The 15,766-nt window shown below is 39.6% G+C and overlaps 1 long non-coding RNA gene across 3 annotated transcripts in view; it reads right to left on the bottom strand.

Annotated features, from left to right (window-relative positions):
• Nucleotides 1-14,436, bottom strand: part of LOC143443883 (uncharacterized) — a 74,752-nt gene extending 60,316 nt beyond the window's left edge. Inside the window, exons 1-2 of one of the 3 annotated variants that reach the window (XR_013113213.1) lie at nt 13,936-14,265; nt 5,577-6,011 (exon numbers count right to left, since the gene is read on the bottom strand). This is a non-coding gene — a long non-coding RNA (uncharacterized LOC143443883). Of the gene's footprint in view, nt 1-3,443; nt 6,012-13,935 lie in introns of those variants that run through there. The other 2 variants (XR_013113212.1, XR_013113211.1) reach the window with 2 other exon arrangements.
• Between the last annotated feature and the right edge of the window lie 1,330 nt (nt 14,437-15,766).

Genomic DNA, 15,766 nt, shown 5'->3' with positions numbered 1-15,766 from the left:
GCAGTATCTTAGGTAAGCAAACAGCGACGTTCACCCCAAACAGGGAGTAACTGGGACCCACAAGGACCCAGGAAGTCACTCCCTGCCCAGAGCACTGGTTCCTTCCAGTCTGAGCCAGAGCACTGAGCAGATCTTGGGTGGCAGCTCTGCCCCCAATCTCTAAGAACCCAGAAAAAAAAACAGGGCTCCCAGAGCTCTAACCTGGGCAGCATCCTGTCTGAGCTTGAGCACTGAGCAGATTTTGGGCCCCAGCGCTTAACCCAGTAGTTACACCCACCCTACAAAGTTCTGATACAACCAAGATAATAGGAAAGACAGGCTCCAGTCAGGAACAGGGCAGGTAGCACTAAGGAGATACAGATGGCAAAAGGCAAACGCAAGAACATAAGCATCAGTAACCCAGGGTACTTGGCATCATTAGAACCTAGTTCTCCCACACTAGAAAGTCCTGAATTCCCCATATCACCAGGAAAGCAAGATTCAGATTTAAAATCACTTCTAATGATGATGATAGAGGACTTTAAGAAGGACATAAATAACACTCTCAAAGAATTTGAGGAGAACACAGGTAAACAGGTAGAAGCCCTTAAAGAGGAAACACAAAAATCCCTTAAAGAATTACAAGAGAACACAACCAAACAGGTGAAGGAATTGAACAAAACCATCAAGGACATAAAAATGGAAGTAGAAACAATCGAGAAATCACAAAGGGAGACTATGCTGGAGATAGAAAATCTAGGAAAGAAATCAGGAGTCATAGAAACAAGCATCACTAACAGAATACAAGAGATAGAAGAGAGAATCCCAGGTGCAGGTGCAGAAGATACCATAGAAAATATCAACACAACTGTCAAAGAAATGCAAAATGCAAAAAGATTTTAACACAAAATATCCAGGAAATCCAGGACACAATGAGGAGACCAAACCTAAGGATAATAGGTATAGATGAGCATGAAAAATTCCCAACTTAAAGGGCCAATCAATATCTTCAACAAAACTATAGAAAAAAAAATTCCCTAATCTAAAGAACTAGATGCCCATAATCATACAAGAAGCCTATAGAATGCCAAATAGACTAGACCAGAAAAGAAATACCTCCTGTCACATAATAATCAAAACACCAAGTACACAAAATAAAGAAAGAATATTAAATGCAGTAAGAGAAAAAGGCCAAGTAACATATAAAGGCAGACCTATCAGAATTACACCAGATTTCTCACCAGATACTATAAAAGCTAGAAGATGCTGGACAGATGTCATACAGACCCTAAGAGAACACAAATACCAGCCCAGGCTACTATACCCAGCAAAACTCTCAATTACCATAGATGGAGAAACCAAGATATTCCACGACAAAACCAAATTTACACAATATCTTTCCACAAACCCAGCATTACAAAGGATAATAGCAGGAAAGCTCCAATACAAGGAGGGAAATTATACCCTAGAAAGAGCAAAAAAGTAATCCTCTTTCAACAAATCCAAAAGAAGATAGCCACACAAAGATAATTTCACCTCTAATAACAAAAATAACAGGAAGCAACAATCACTGTTCCTTAATATCTCTTAACATCAATGGACTCAATTCCCCAATTAAAAGACATAGGCTAATGGACTGGATACATAAACGGGACCCAGCATTTTGCTGCATACAGGAAACCCACCTCAGTGACAAAGACAGACTCCACCTTAGAGTAAAAGGCTGGAAAACAATTTTTCAAGCAAATGGTCCTAAAAAACAAGCTAAAATCTCCAGCCCGAAAACACAAAGCGGGGGACTCATGGCTCCACCTGTATAGGTAATTGAGGGTGGCCTTGCCAGGCATCAGTGGAAGTGGACAGCCTTGGTACCTGAAAGTTTGGATTCCCTAGTGTTGGGGAATTGCAAGAGCAGGGAGGTGGGAATGTGAAGATGGTGAGAGCACACCCTCATAGTAATTGGAAGGGGGGAATGGGGTAAGGGGTTAGGCATCAGTGGAAGTGGAGGGCCAAGGTGCCCAAAAGTTTGGATTCCCTGATGTTGGGAAATTTGAGAGCAGGAAGGCAAAAATGGGAGGATGGTGGGAGCACACCTTCACAGAAACTCTCAGAATTATATGGATTAGACATGACAGAGGCAGGTCGCCAGAAGACTAGATTTCAGAATTCAAACAATTATCTTGATACTAAAATCTGTTTTGAGAATTGTATATTGCAGAATACATAGCCTTGGTGTATCTACTCATCAGACAAGCCAAGCAGACCTGCTCGAACCTCTGATGTCCTGGAATTCCAGCTGGATGCAGTGAAGACACAGTATCAGAGGCTTATCAGTTTACTCTTTCCCCCAACCCCTCTTCTAATATCTCAACACCCATAATCAGCTTGAAGAAGTTAATGAAGAGTTGGTGCCCCTATTCCCTGGGCTTGGGGACTGAGGTGGTTAATATTGGACTGTCTTTTTAGGGAAAAGTAGTGGTTTTGTTGGAACAGGGAGGATTAGCTAGGATTTATTGCATAGCCATAACCTATTGGTAGAAATATGTATAATTGTTATTAAGATGAAGTTATAATTTCTTAAATGGTACAAAATTTACTTTGATTTCAAATTTAAGGTTTTCATTGGTACGAGATTCTTATTAATATAAAAGTGAGATGAATATTGTTACTATCATAGGCATTGTGCCTATATAACACATTTAGGAATGCAAGGCTTAGACCCAGTCCTTCTTTAACTTTCTTAACTTATTTGAGATGGCTAGCCTGTGAGTTAAGGGCCTATAGCAAATTCATGGCTTTGAGTTTATTGTTAGGGTGTTTTCTATATTTTCTTTAGAAATAGTTGAGTGGAGTTAACAGACAACAGTCCAGATTGCCTTACATAAATAGTTGGTTTTCAACACATCAGAAATCCACCGAATTGACGTTACAAACATTTCTGTATTAATGTTCATTTTGATAAGAGACCTGTCTGCTTCTGACAGCTTTCTGTCTTGGATTCTAAGAAGAAATTGAGCATCTTTGGAGTTATTCCAATTGTGGTGAGTCAGCCACTAGGCAAGAATTGCCTCTTTCCATCTACAGAGAAATCACTGTCTAGAAAAGGACACACTTGCAGAATAGTCGACTAATTATATCTGCCTAGACAGAGTAATCAGCCCTTAATGATTCTGCATCACTAGGTCTGTCAGATGATCCTGGGCCAGAAGGCTGAAGATCGGATGCTCCAACGTTCGGTAGTATAGGGACTGTCCAGGTGTTCAGCAGTCTCTATAAATTGGCTATGTTTTAGAAGCTATGCTTTGTGCTACCCATAATATCAGTCAACTCAGTCATTCTGGATTTCTGATGGGGTTGAAAACTTATAGTCTCATAGCCAATACTTGCTATTTACTTTGAGAGAAAAGATTTGAGAGGATGGTTTTCAGCTGACATTCATTTTAAAGCCAAGAAAAAAAGCCAGGTTCAGAACTAAGTCTTTTATTTAGGAGAGATGACAGAGGTTCTGCTTAGTGAAACAAAATGATTGACTGGGTATTAGGTCTATCTTGCACCTTACTGATACAAATTGGTATAGTTATGATCTAACTGTATTTTGAGAGAAAAGTTTTATTTTAACAGGAAGGGTGATATGTAGGAGGAGCTAAGGTGGGAGGAGTACAGACAGGAAGAGGAGGAGTAATGAGAGGAGGAGAAGGAGAGAAGGAGCTAGGTGATGAGAGAGAAAGAGAGAGGGGGGCCAGACATGGAGGCAGATGTTCACATGTCTCCACCAGTCAAAGATAGTTGATATATCTAGGTTGGGTATTAGGTTACACTTCTGATTGATATTGAGCATTACCAAATTTATAAAGCCATTGGTTAACATTTTAAAAATTGTATAAAAGCAAAAAGGAGAAGGGGGTATGGGATAGGGGTTTTCTAGGGAGGGGAAATGGGGAAAGGGGATAGCATCTGAAATGTAAATAAAACATCCAATAAAAAAATAAATTCACAATTGTTAAAATTATAAAAAAAAAAAAACTCCAAGAAAAAAAAGAAGATAGAAAAAAGAAGAAGTAAAACATATGGAAAGAAACGAATGAAGGAGAAGTCGAGGTGCCTATACTGTGGATTTTTTTTTTTTTTTTTTTTTTTTTTTTTTTTTTTGCTTCAGTGACAAATTTAATCAAAACAACTTTAAAACCTCTTCTGGTTTCTTTGCTGATATTGACATGCTATCTTAAGGAATCAAAACAGCCTGTCTTAGAAAGCAGTGACGGATGTGGAAGAGTCAGTCGTGTTACTTCAAAACTGACTGCAGTCCGCTGTAATCAAGACAGTATGCTGCAGACATAGAGGAGGCACAGATCAACAGACTAGGATTGAGAACCTGTTATAATCCCTCACGTTTATGGATCAGTGTCTTTGCAAGAGTGCCAATAAAGGGAAATAAGTTATCAAATGGTGCTGATACAACTGCAAATCCAAATACAGACAAAACAGTGAAAATGGAAGAGTCCAGCTCAATATACAAAAAAAAATATTAAAAATCAACATTCATAATCTTACAATGATACAAAAAACTCAACAATGCTGAAATCAATGATTATTTAAGGATGCTTCCTAAGCTGAAATTGTAAGGTAAACAGTCAGTTTCAAACCTAAATCCAAACAGTCCCTGAGCTTGAGTTACCTGGAGCAGAAACCAGTGGAGTCATAAATTAATAGGAACGTTTGATGAGAATGTTTTGCACATTGCTGAAGCTGAGTGTGGTGTAGCTTGAAAGTGGAAACCCCTGGGACCTCAGATACATGGGGGGAACTGTGCATATTCATCATCTATACCTCCAGAAACTTTCTACATTTTCATATCAAGACCCAAGAAAACTGTAGGTGGCAAGGAAAAGCTTCCATTTCAAAACATCTTGAGCATGCTCTACATGTAAGATCTACTCCCTAGATAGGTGTCGGCTCAGTCCCCACTGTCCCTCCAGTCTTCCCAATTCATCTACCACAAAATCTCTTCAGACTAATAAACGATGGTAAGTACATACAAAATCTAACTTTCTATATACCTACAATGAAAAATTGAAGTTTGAATTTTAAAGAATCACCTTTGTTTGCTTCTCACTGCCATGATAACCATGTAACCCAAAGCATCCCGGGAGGAAAGGGGTTATTTAGACTACACTTCTACATCATAGCCAGTCATTGTGGGAAGTCAGGGAAAGAACTCAAGCAGAAACCTGGAGACAGGAACTGAGGTACAGACCATGGAGGAATGCTGTTTACTGGTTCCCTTCCCTTGGCTTGCTTGGCTACCTTTCTTACAAACCCTAGGAACACTTGCCCAGAGATGTCACTGTCCACAATTAGGTAGGCCCTTAAACATCAACTGTCATTCAAAAAAATGTCCTAAAGACAGGCCCTTGGATCAGTCTTATAAAGGAGATTCTTTTGTATTTATTTATTTATTCATTCATTCATTCATTCATTCACTTTACAACCCCATGGCCATCTCTCTTCTCCCTGCTGCCCACACACAGCTGCGGCCCTAATTTTTCCCTCCCCTATGCCTCTCAGAAGGGGGAGGTGCCCTCTGAGTGCCAACCCACCTTGGCACTTCAAGTCACTATAGGACTAGATACATCCAGACAAGCCAGCCTAGTTAAGGGAAGAGAATCCACAAGGAGGCAACAGAATCAGGGTAAACCCCTGCTCCAGTTGCTGGGGGATCCATAGGAAGATCAAGCTGCACATCTGCTGCATACGTGTGGAAGTTTGGGCCAGGGGTTGGTCCAGCCCTTTCATGCTTTTTGGTTAGTGGTTCAGTCTCTGGGAGCTCCCAAAGGTCCAGATTAGTTGACTCTGTTGGTCTTCCTGTAGAGTCCCTGTCCTCTTCAGGTCCCTCAATCCTTCCCCCAACTCTTCCACAGACTCCCAAGCTCCACCTAATGTTTGGCTGTGTGTCTCTGCATCTCTTTTGGTCAGTTGCTAGGTCAGTCCTTTTGGTCAGTTCCTCTCAGAGGAAAATTATAGTTGGCTCCCATCTGCAAGCAGAACAGAGTATAATCAATAGTGTTATGGATTGGTTCTTGTCTATTGGATGGGTCTCAAGTTGGGCCAGTCATTGGTTGGCCATTCCCTCAGTCTCTGTTATGTGTTTGTCCCTCCACTTCTTGTAGGCAGGACAAATTTTAGGTCAAAGGTCAAAGGTTTTGTGGATAGGTTGATGTACCTCCCTCTACTGGAAGCCCTGCCTGTCTACAGGAGTTGGCCACTTCAGTCTCCATATTCCCAGCTAGAGTTACCCTCATAGACTCCCTGGAGCCTTCCCATCACAGGTCTCTGGCATGTCCTAGAGATACTACCATCACTACCACCACCACCACCCCTTAAACCAAGTTCTGTTCACTCTCCCAGCCCTCTCTGCCCAGCTCTCCCTACACCTGATCCCCTCCCCCATCCTTTCTCCCACCCAGTTCCCTCCCTCCATCCACCTCCAATGACTATCTTATTTCTCCTTCTGAGATTCAATCATCCTCCCTTGAGCCCTCTTTGTTATTTAGCTTCTTTGTGTCTGTGGATTGTAGCATGGGTATCCTGTACTTTATGGATAATATCCACTTATAAGTGAGAACATACTATGCTTGTCTGTGGGGCTGTAGCTCGCACATGGGCTTGTGGGTCCTGTTGGGCTGTGCTGTGGTTCCTGAGTGTCTGCCATGGCTCAGGGAGGCAGAAGCGCAGAAATTTGACTGAGTTCCCTCCGCATGGCACCGGGTAGACGCTAAGCCATGGCGCTCTGCCGGACCATGGGGAGATCTCAATCTAAAGTCCCTCGGGGACAGAGCTCCAGAGTGGGGGTCTGCGGGCTGAAGTGGCTGACCGGGAGACAGTTGGTCTCTGTCCTTGGGCTCCCAGATACCACTGGGAGCCACAGAAGAACTGGGACGAAGTGGGAATACAGGCTGAACTGGCCTGCAGCCACGAGGGAGAGAAGCTCCAGCAGCGCCCCGCAGGGTGGAGACTCTTGGTTATGGCACTCACTTGGCTGGGTCAGCTAGCTTGCTTGAGTTGGCAGGGCTCTGTGGCTGGAATGTAGGGAAGTCTTCTAGGCAGGAGATTAAACAGCAGCTCTAATCTTGGGGCAACCAAGTCTTGAGAAACCAGTATTAGCATTAGAATATAAGCAGCATCAGATCAAACAGTGGATAAGAAACCAATTCTCTCCACCTCTTCTTAATCTTAAAGAAACAATGTGTGTTTTCCATTTGGGAGTCTAAAAATAATATTTTTTTTAGAGTTTTTGCCAGATATTGAGGTACCAAAATGTTGTAGAAAGTTTTATTCTCAATCCAGGTTTCTACCCTGACTTTGACCATTTAGTTCCAGGATAAAAGAGACACACAAGCTTTATACTTACAATAAACCTTAATCAGCACTATATCTGGGCAGATATCTACACTCTATGCTATTAAAATCTATTTCCCATCGAAGACCCCAAGTTATTAGTTACTATGTTTCAAGCCTGAATTAAATGTTGTCCTTTATAAAAGTTGCCTTGCCTTGATCATGGTGTCTCTTCACAGCAATGAACTCTGATTAAGACAATATTATTTCCATCTCAACGTTCCAAACATTTACACGATTCTCCAACAAGACATCATCAGGTCCATTGTAGTAACACCCACTCTAGTACCAATTCTGCCCTAGCTATTTCCTTTGCTATGCTGAACACCATGACCCAAGACAACTTGGAGGAAGAAAGGGTTTGTTTGGCTTACACTTCCAAATTACAGCTCATTACTGAGTCAACATGGGAACTCAAGCAGGAATTCTGAGGCGAGATCTTATGCAGAGACAATAGAGGAGTGCTGCTTACTGGCTTCCTTACTATGGCATGATCATGTACCTTTCTTGTACAACACAAGGCCACACTGCCTGGGACAGCAGCACCCACAGAGGGCTGGATGTCCTGTATCAATATCAAGACAATGCCCCCACAGTCATGTGCACATGGCTAATCCTCAGTTGAGAATTTTTTCCAGGTATACCTAGGTTTGTGTCAAGTCGACAGAACCTAACTGTGACAGCCATGCTACTTAAAAATGCACCTCAATATGAAGTGTATCTAATGAACTGTTCACAAGATCTAGAAAACAGAGCACACACATAAGTATAAAACACAAATTTTTCAAGATAACAAGTTAATCCTTATTAAAATTAAAGTTTAAAGTTTTTCTTCCTTTAAAAGTACATCATTAAGATGATACATCACAGAGTGGTGGTGGCACAAGACTGTAGTCCCAGAACTCGGGAGGCAGAGGCAGGTGGATCTCTGAGTTCAAGGCCAGCCCAGTCTACAGAGTTCTAGGACAGCCAGGGCTACACAGAGAAACCCTGTCTGAAGAAAAAAAAAAAAAAAAAAAAAAAAAAAAACAGGCAAAAAGATAATAATACATCAACCCATGAGCTAGGAGAAAATATTTATAAAATATCTTGAGAATGGAACACGAATCAAATTTTTTAAGAAAAAAAAAATAATGTATCCACATTTACAAAGAACTCTCAAGATTTAACCAAGAAAACAACATACTTTAAAAATGAGCAAAAAGTCTAAACAGATACTCTACCAAAGGAGACAAAGCTAGGCGAAGTTAGCACGTGAAAAGATGCTTACCCTCATACATAATTAAAGCATTGCAAATCAAAACAACATAAATGGACTATTGCATCTATTAGTGTGTCCAGCAGACTGGCAAGGCTGATTACTAATGACAATGCTAAGCAGAAAATCCTATTCACTGCTGGAAGAAATCCATGTTGAATGATCATGCTGCTTCAGAGTTCTGTAGAGTTTGCACAGTAATAACCATACTCTCAGACAATCAATTGTCTTGAAAATGTATTTCTAGTCAAAGACCCACATGCAAATATTTACAGCATGGATATTCATCATTGACAGCAACTAAAAACAACTAAGATGTCTGGAAAGTTGTGATAGAGCCAAGGTAAACTGTGATGTAACTGCACAAAGGGGCATTATTCACTAGTTAAAATAAAACAGCATATATAGACCTCAAATACAGATCAAAAAATGAAAAAAATCCCAGTTAGTGGGAGCAGGGGCTATCTCTGACTCTTTTGCCTAATTGTGGGTCTCTTTTTTTCCTACTGGATTGCCTTAATGTGATGGTATGTGCCTAGTCATATTGTAGCTTGTTATACCATGTCTGGTTGATGTCCCTATGAGGACTGCACTTTGCAAAGGCGGGGAAGAAGGAGATGGATCTGAAGCAGAGGGGAGGGATGGAAAACTGCAGTCAGGAAGTAATATATGATAGGATAAAATTTAAAAATGAAAAAATGATACATGAATGTGGAATTACATAATTTTGATTATATGACATTCTAAAAAAGGAATAGTTATATATAGTCATTTGAAATATTGGTGGCTGCTAGGGGTTTGGAGAAAGATGTGATACTTGGAATAGGTAAAATAAGTGCAGGAATTACATTTACAAGAATGAAACCATTGTGTAAGATGATATATGTTTGTCAATACTTACTAAACTTCGCAGCACCAAAAGAAAAATCCTTATCACTGCAAATATTTAAAAATAATTTAGAAAGTAAAGGGAAGTCCTCAAATTGAATGAATAGTGTCCATCTAAGCATCCTTAGAAATAATTGAAATCTTTAAATTAAAATTAAAACATAACTATACATGAATACTCTACTCTGGTTGATAGTTTTTCAGTGTGAATATAATTCTGATAATGCTGCATCCTGGGACTGAACAGTTGTATTAGTGGAAGATGACAGAAAGGGTCAGGCTTTCCAGTTGGAGAAGAAATTTATAAAAAGCAAGACTAAGAGAGCACAATGATTTATGTTGTATGAGGTAGAAGATATGGTGCAGTACATACTTAGCTTAATATAGATACAGATGTTGCATATATAATGTAGTGTGTGTGGTGCATATGGTCTCATATACATACATATTGTCTCACTCGATCAGAGGATCAAAAGCAATGATACCCAACTATCAATGAATGTATCTTACATCCAGATCTTGGTTTCTAATGCCATGTTCCAGTTCCGGGAACCCTTGGCTTCCTAATGAACAAATGGTGATTCTGGAAATGGGTAGGAGGTAAACACACGTAGTAATGAAAGTAGTCCCAAAGGGCACACTGGATATAACAGGAAAAGATTCCCAAATGTCCAAAGGTAGAACAAATTGAGAAAGAAAGTAGCATGAGATTTTCCTAATTTCATTTCTGTTGCTGTGACAAAACACCCTAACAAAATCAATTTATGGGAAAAAGATTGATTTTAGTTCCCAATTCCAGGTTACAATCTATCACTGCAAGGAATTTCCAGCAGATGCATCTGATAGATGCTTATATCACAACCACAACATTTTACTTGCTCGTTTGTGAACTGCATATATATTTCTCCACTCTCATAGTTTAGGACCCCCTGCATAGGGAATGGTGCCACCTACAGTGAGCAGGGCCTTTTTATATCATTTGACTTAACTAAGACAATCCCCCATTGCCATACACAAAAACAACCTGATGTAGATATTTTCTCATTTTGGCTTTTTTTTTTTCCAGGTGATTCTATGTTGTGTCAAGTTAATAATTAGAACTGAGCATCACAGGATTAAACTTCAAAGAATAAGATAAATATCCATGAATAGAATGATGTAAATAAATGTTAGGTTAAGTAAATAAGAGAGAAGTGACAAATATATCCCATACAGAAATTTCCAAGTATTTATGAAGACCCTCCATCCTCAATGAGACATATCTTGTCCATACCCACTCCACACCTTGGGGAGACAAGTAAGGATTTCCTTCTAAAGTACACATGGAAAGGGGGGAAACAAAGTATAACTTTACAGTAGAGGAATACAGAAAATATGATTTCAGCCATGTGATCAAGGTCAGCATCCAGTCAGATAGTGTGTTGTCGTAGTATGCAGTGTATCGTGTAATGGGATGAAAATGCCACTTCTCATCTGGTCATCCTCTGAAGACCTTTAGTTATAACTGAATCACTAGAAAAACATCAGTTAAATCCTATTAGAGGGATACATTTTGATTCAATGTAACTGGACCATTTCTCCTCAAATCTGTCAAGATCATCAAAAAGAAATCTTTGAAACTCTTACAGCCAGGTGAACCCTAAGGGCACAAACAACTGGATGTAAAGGTATCCTTCACAGGGTCCGAGAAGAGAAGAAGGGAGATTGTGTCATACAATCAGTAGAATAATGCAAATACATGCTGGATCTTCTCGACATACTCCATTCATTCATTTGTAGCAAATATTTTACATTAATGGGAAAGACTAGGAGGCAGAGGAGGATAGGACTCTGGATGACCTTCATAATATATATATTGTAAATCTAAAACTGCCCTAAAGATAAATTTTTAGAAGTCACATTGGACCCCTTCCTCACAGCATGCCACAGTGCAATCATTGTATCAGAAGCAACAGTGAGTTATAAACTGGCCATACAACACCAGTGCACTTAGAAACACACAGGGTCTTGTTGAGACTTTGGTTTTGTTATTTTAATAATTTAAGTTTGCACACAAAGCCATAGGGTTCATGGTGACATTTCCATGCATGTGTTTTCCTACCCTTAGTGCTAATGTACTACTCTCCCTTAGTGCTCTCCCATACTTACTGCCCCCATCTGGAGAGTTTAGACAGTACTTTTCATTTTTTTCATATTCTGACTTCTGTTTCCTAGTCATTACTTAGAAATGATGGCAGAATCACACATGAGAAGAGAAAGCAGGCATGGCTTGTACTTCATAGAAACTTGAGGATGTCCATGCTTCCAATGACACCATCAAAAAAGTAAGAGGATGAACCAAAGATTAGGAGAAAATACAGATTTTCAAATCAGAGGTGAGAGACTTATGTCCACAATAATATGCACTAAATGATAATTTAAAAATAAATATCTCTAGAAGGGCAGTGGTGGTGCATGCCTTTAATCCCAGCACTCAGGAGGCAGAGGCAGGTGGATCTCTGTGAGTTCAAGCCTGGCCTAATCTACAGATCTAGTTCTAGTACAGCCAAGGATACACAGAGAAATTCTATCACTAAAAATCAAATTGATAGATAGATAGATAGATAGATAGATAGATAGATAGATAGATAGGTGGGTGGGTGGATGGATGGGTGGATGGGTGGATGAGTAGATGGCTGGATGATAGATAGATAGATAGATAGATAGATAGATAGATAGATAGATAGATAGATAGATAGATAGGTAAGTAGGTAGGTAGATAGGTAGATAGGTAGATAGATAGATACCATAGATAGACAATGAAAGACACATTTAAAATGATCTGAAAAGACCTGAGAATAAAGTATCAGTGGCTCATCAGTTCAGGGAAGATGCTCAATGTTATTTAACCACTGAAGAATATTAAACTGAAACCAAAAACAAACAAACAAACAAACAAAAACAAAAACAAAAAACAAAAAAATACCATCCACACCCATTAAGACAGGCCTAAACAAAAAGACACACAATATGAGTGTGGAAAAGCCCAGTGCCCTCTTTCATAGCTGGTGGGAATGAAAGATGCCATATCAGAAAGCGGTTAGAGAACCAGTTCCCTCGGTGTTTCTAGTCCCACTGTAGCTCCCAGAGCACAGCAATGGCCCCGGGATGTCTACTGCAGTATGGTAAGCCAGCCTAGGACTACCCCTGATTTAAGAGGTATGGGAGACAGGTAGTCTCAAACCTCTCACCTTACCCCTTAAATCAGGCCAGTACAATTCTGGTCAGTGAGAACTGGCTTGTCCTGTCTCCGCCAGAGATGAACTCACGTGAGATGTTAATTCTTGATCCATATCTTCATCCTTTCAAGCTGTCACATGCTAAACTAGACTCAGTGTGCCTGCATTACTTGATTTGGAGGGATTCATTTACTTGTAATTAACTTTTCTTCTGCATTCCAGAGGAACTCTGTAGAGAGCTGCATTCTATTTTATGCATATATGCACATGTATGTACAAAGATGTTTCTATTGAAAAGGCGATTATTCACGGAGGAGAACGGCAATAGTCCATTTACTTTTTTACTTATTCATGTGTCTAAGGCCACATCTAATGCCATGTACTTGCTAAAGACTTTACTGATCCTTCCAGAAGATTTTTTTCTCTAACATGTTCCACACATTTTTGCTTTACTTGGTTTCATTCATTTTATCCATTCATAAATTTACTACCCCTACCTTACCCTATTTCTAGGCATTAATGGGCCATGTAGCCGACACCTAACCTCGCTAGCACTTTTTTCACTGTGCATACAGTGTGATTGTACTGTTGCAGGATTTTATCTCTGAGTCTGTTTTCTCTAACTGCAATTGATTTCTTTTAGAAACTTTACTTTCTGAATGTGTCCTATGTCTGTGCTGCTACTAGATGGATAGATTAATTAATTAATGAGTGAATGAATCAGCATCAGATTGTAGGGACAAGAGAGACTTTGGAAGGGGCCACCGGTTCTAGTTGCCATCCTTCTCTAAGCACATCTTGGACTTAGAAGTGCTCCCTCTTAGAAAAGTGTGGTACAGGCTATAGTGACCTAGAACTAGGAGTCTTGATTGTTTTTTTTACCTTAAATCTACCACTATGTATCTTCACAGCCTTGTAGAAATTTACTCTCTGTTTCTCAGTTACATATCCTTATTACCAAAGTTCTTTTCAGATGAAACATGAGATTCCTAAGATCATCACACCCAGGGAACAAGCCACCAAAATACGCTTTGCATTTAGAGAATGTAATAGTATTTAATACTTCCCTGAATGTCTGTTCTCTGTAGGTGCAGTTTTGGGGACTCACCAGCATTAACTTTCTTATTCCTTTGACACCATTTTATTCTATTTCAACAACAAAAAAAAAAGCATAGAAAGGTGATATCTCTTACATACCCCATACCAGTGGCAGAGCCAACTCAGATCCACGAAGTATGGCTTCCGGGTCCGTAATTCTGCTGCTTGTCCAAAACACCTAAGTAGACACAGCCCCCAAAAGCCAGATTTCAAGTCTACCACTATATACTTCACTGAAAGATTAAATTGTTTTTCCAGCGGGAAATGCTAATTCAGAAGATTTTTGGGATCGAACACAGCCTCCAGGAGAGCAGAGAGATGTTTGCTGATAACTTCACTGGAGCCAAGAGCTTCCGTTTATTTGACTTTGCAAAGTGAGATTGGGAAACCAAAGTTCGAAGAGACTGCTGACCGGATTTCTGTAAAGAATGTTGCTATTTTCCCAAAACCTTATCAAGCCCGGGTAGAAAGGTGAGTTCTATGATTGTGACACTCCTGTTTTCCTCCTATACACAAGTTTTTCATTTGACTCGGCATTTCACAGAAGACTTCTATCTCTCCAGTCCTCCTGACAGCTAAGTTTAGAAAGTCACAGTACTGCTAAACCCTTTACCTCAGCTCAGAAGTATCCATTACAAGAAACCTGCTGAGATAGTTACACAAACCTTGGGACACTGGGTCAGAAAGAACAAATCAACAAGGGGGTTGCCATCGCAGGAATCTGTACTTTGAGTTCAGCAAAGTCCACAGAGGAACTGCTAAGATAAAGCTGAGCCTAGAGCTAACAAAGATAGCCACCAGCCCACAGAGCTGTTGATGTTCTTCCTGACGCTCCAGTTACACATTTTCCATAATTGCTTTTCTTCCTTCCTGCCATTTTTCTTTCCATCTGTCTTTTCTTTCCCAAGTACCCACAAGACTATATCTTTCCCTTCTATCTCTGCACTGATCATCTAGAAAAATAGACTCACAAAAATGCACCAACAAAAAATCTTGAGAGCAAAATATAAAATGACTATATGTGTGTGAAAATGTCACAATGAAACCCATTTACTTTGTATTCTAAATTTACAAACATTTTTAAACACTGAATGCCTAGATATGTTTAGAATCCATTCATGCTTTGATTTCCATTCACATATCCATTAATTACTCATAAATTGATTATTATGTGACTTTTCAGTACCACAACTCAGCTACCGACCTCCTCCTACACAACTGTGTGTACTTTAGGGCAGGTGTAATTTGGTCTTTCTCTGAGACTGATGGATTTATCTAGAAAAGCATCCTGGGAAACTGAAATTATAACTTATGCTTGTTCTGTATCCACTGGTAGTAGAGTTTGGTAGAAACATGGTCTACAAACTTAAAACTTTAAGGAAAGTAGGCATTTTGAAAACATAGAAGAAACAGAAAATTCCCATTTAGAGTGTTTATTGGTCTTTCTGAAATGGTCAGAGATCAAATGGTATCCAGGTGTAAGTTATCTCCAACATTCACTAGAGAATTTACTAAGTACTTGGAAATTTTCCCTGCTGGTTCATCCATTGACAGACCCTAGAATGAGTGGGAAACAGAACTATATTATTGTGCAAAGATTAAACAGAAAGCTGTGTCCAAACAGGATGTCAAAAGTAGGGCATGGCTTGGAACCAGTTGCATTATGCCATTCTGTTTCTTACCTACTTGTTGAGTACTTTCTGGACATCCAATATGGCACTAGGTGAATTCTTGGCCTTTTTATTATATTATCACTCAGTTGAAAAGGCTAGATAGGTGCACATTAGATGCTATATGCAGCATGGTGAAGTAAAAACAGCTTTTGGATTAAAATCTAAAGACTCGTTATAGCTGTGTTATCATTTGTTAACATTAAGACCCAATAAAACTCAGTTCAAAACTATGGTAAATATTCATTTTAGATATTATG

This window comes from Arvicanthis niloticus, chromosome 11, assembly GCF_011762505.2.
Source record: "Arvicanthis niloticus isolate mArvNil1 chromosome 11, mArvNil1.pat.X, whole genome shotgun sequence".
Lineage (NCBI taxonomy): Eukaryota > Metazoa > Chordata > Mammalia > Rodentia > Muridae > Arvicanthis > Arvicanthis niloticus.
This window is presented reverse-complemented; position numbering and strand designations above follow the sequence as displayed.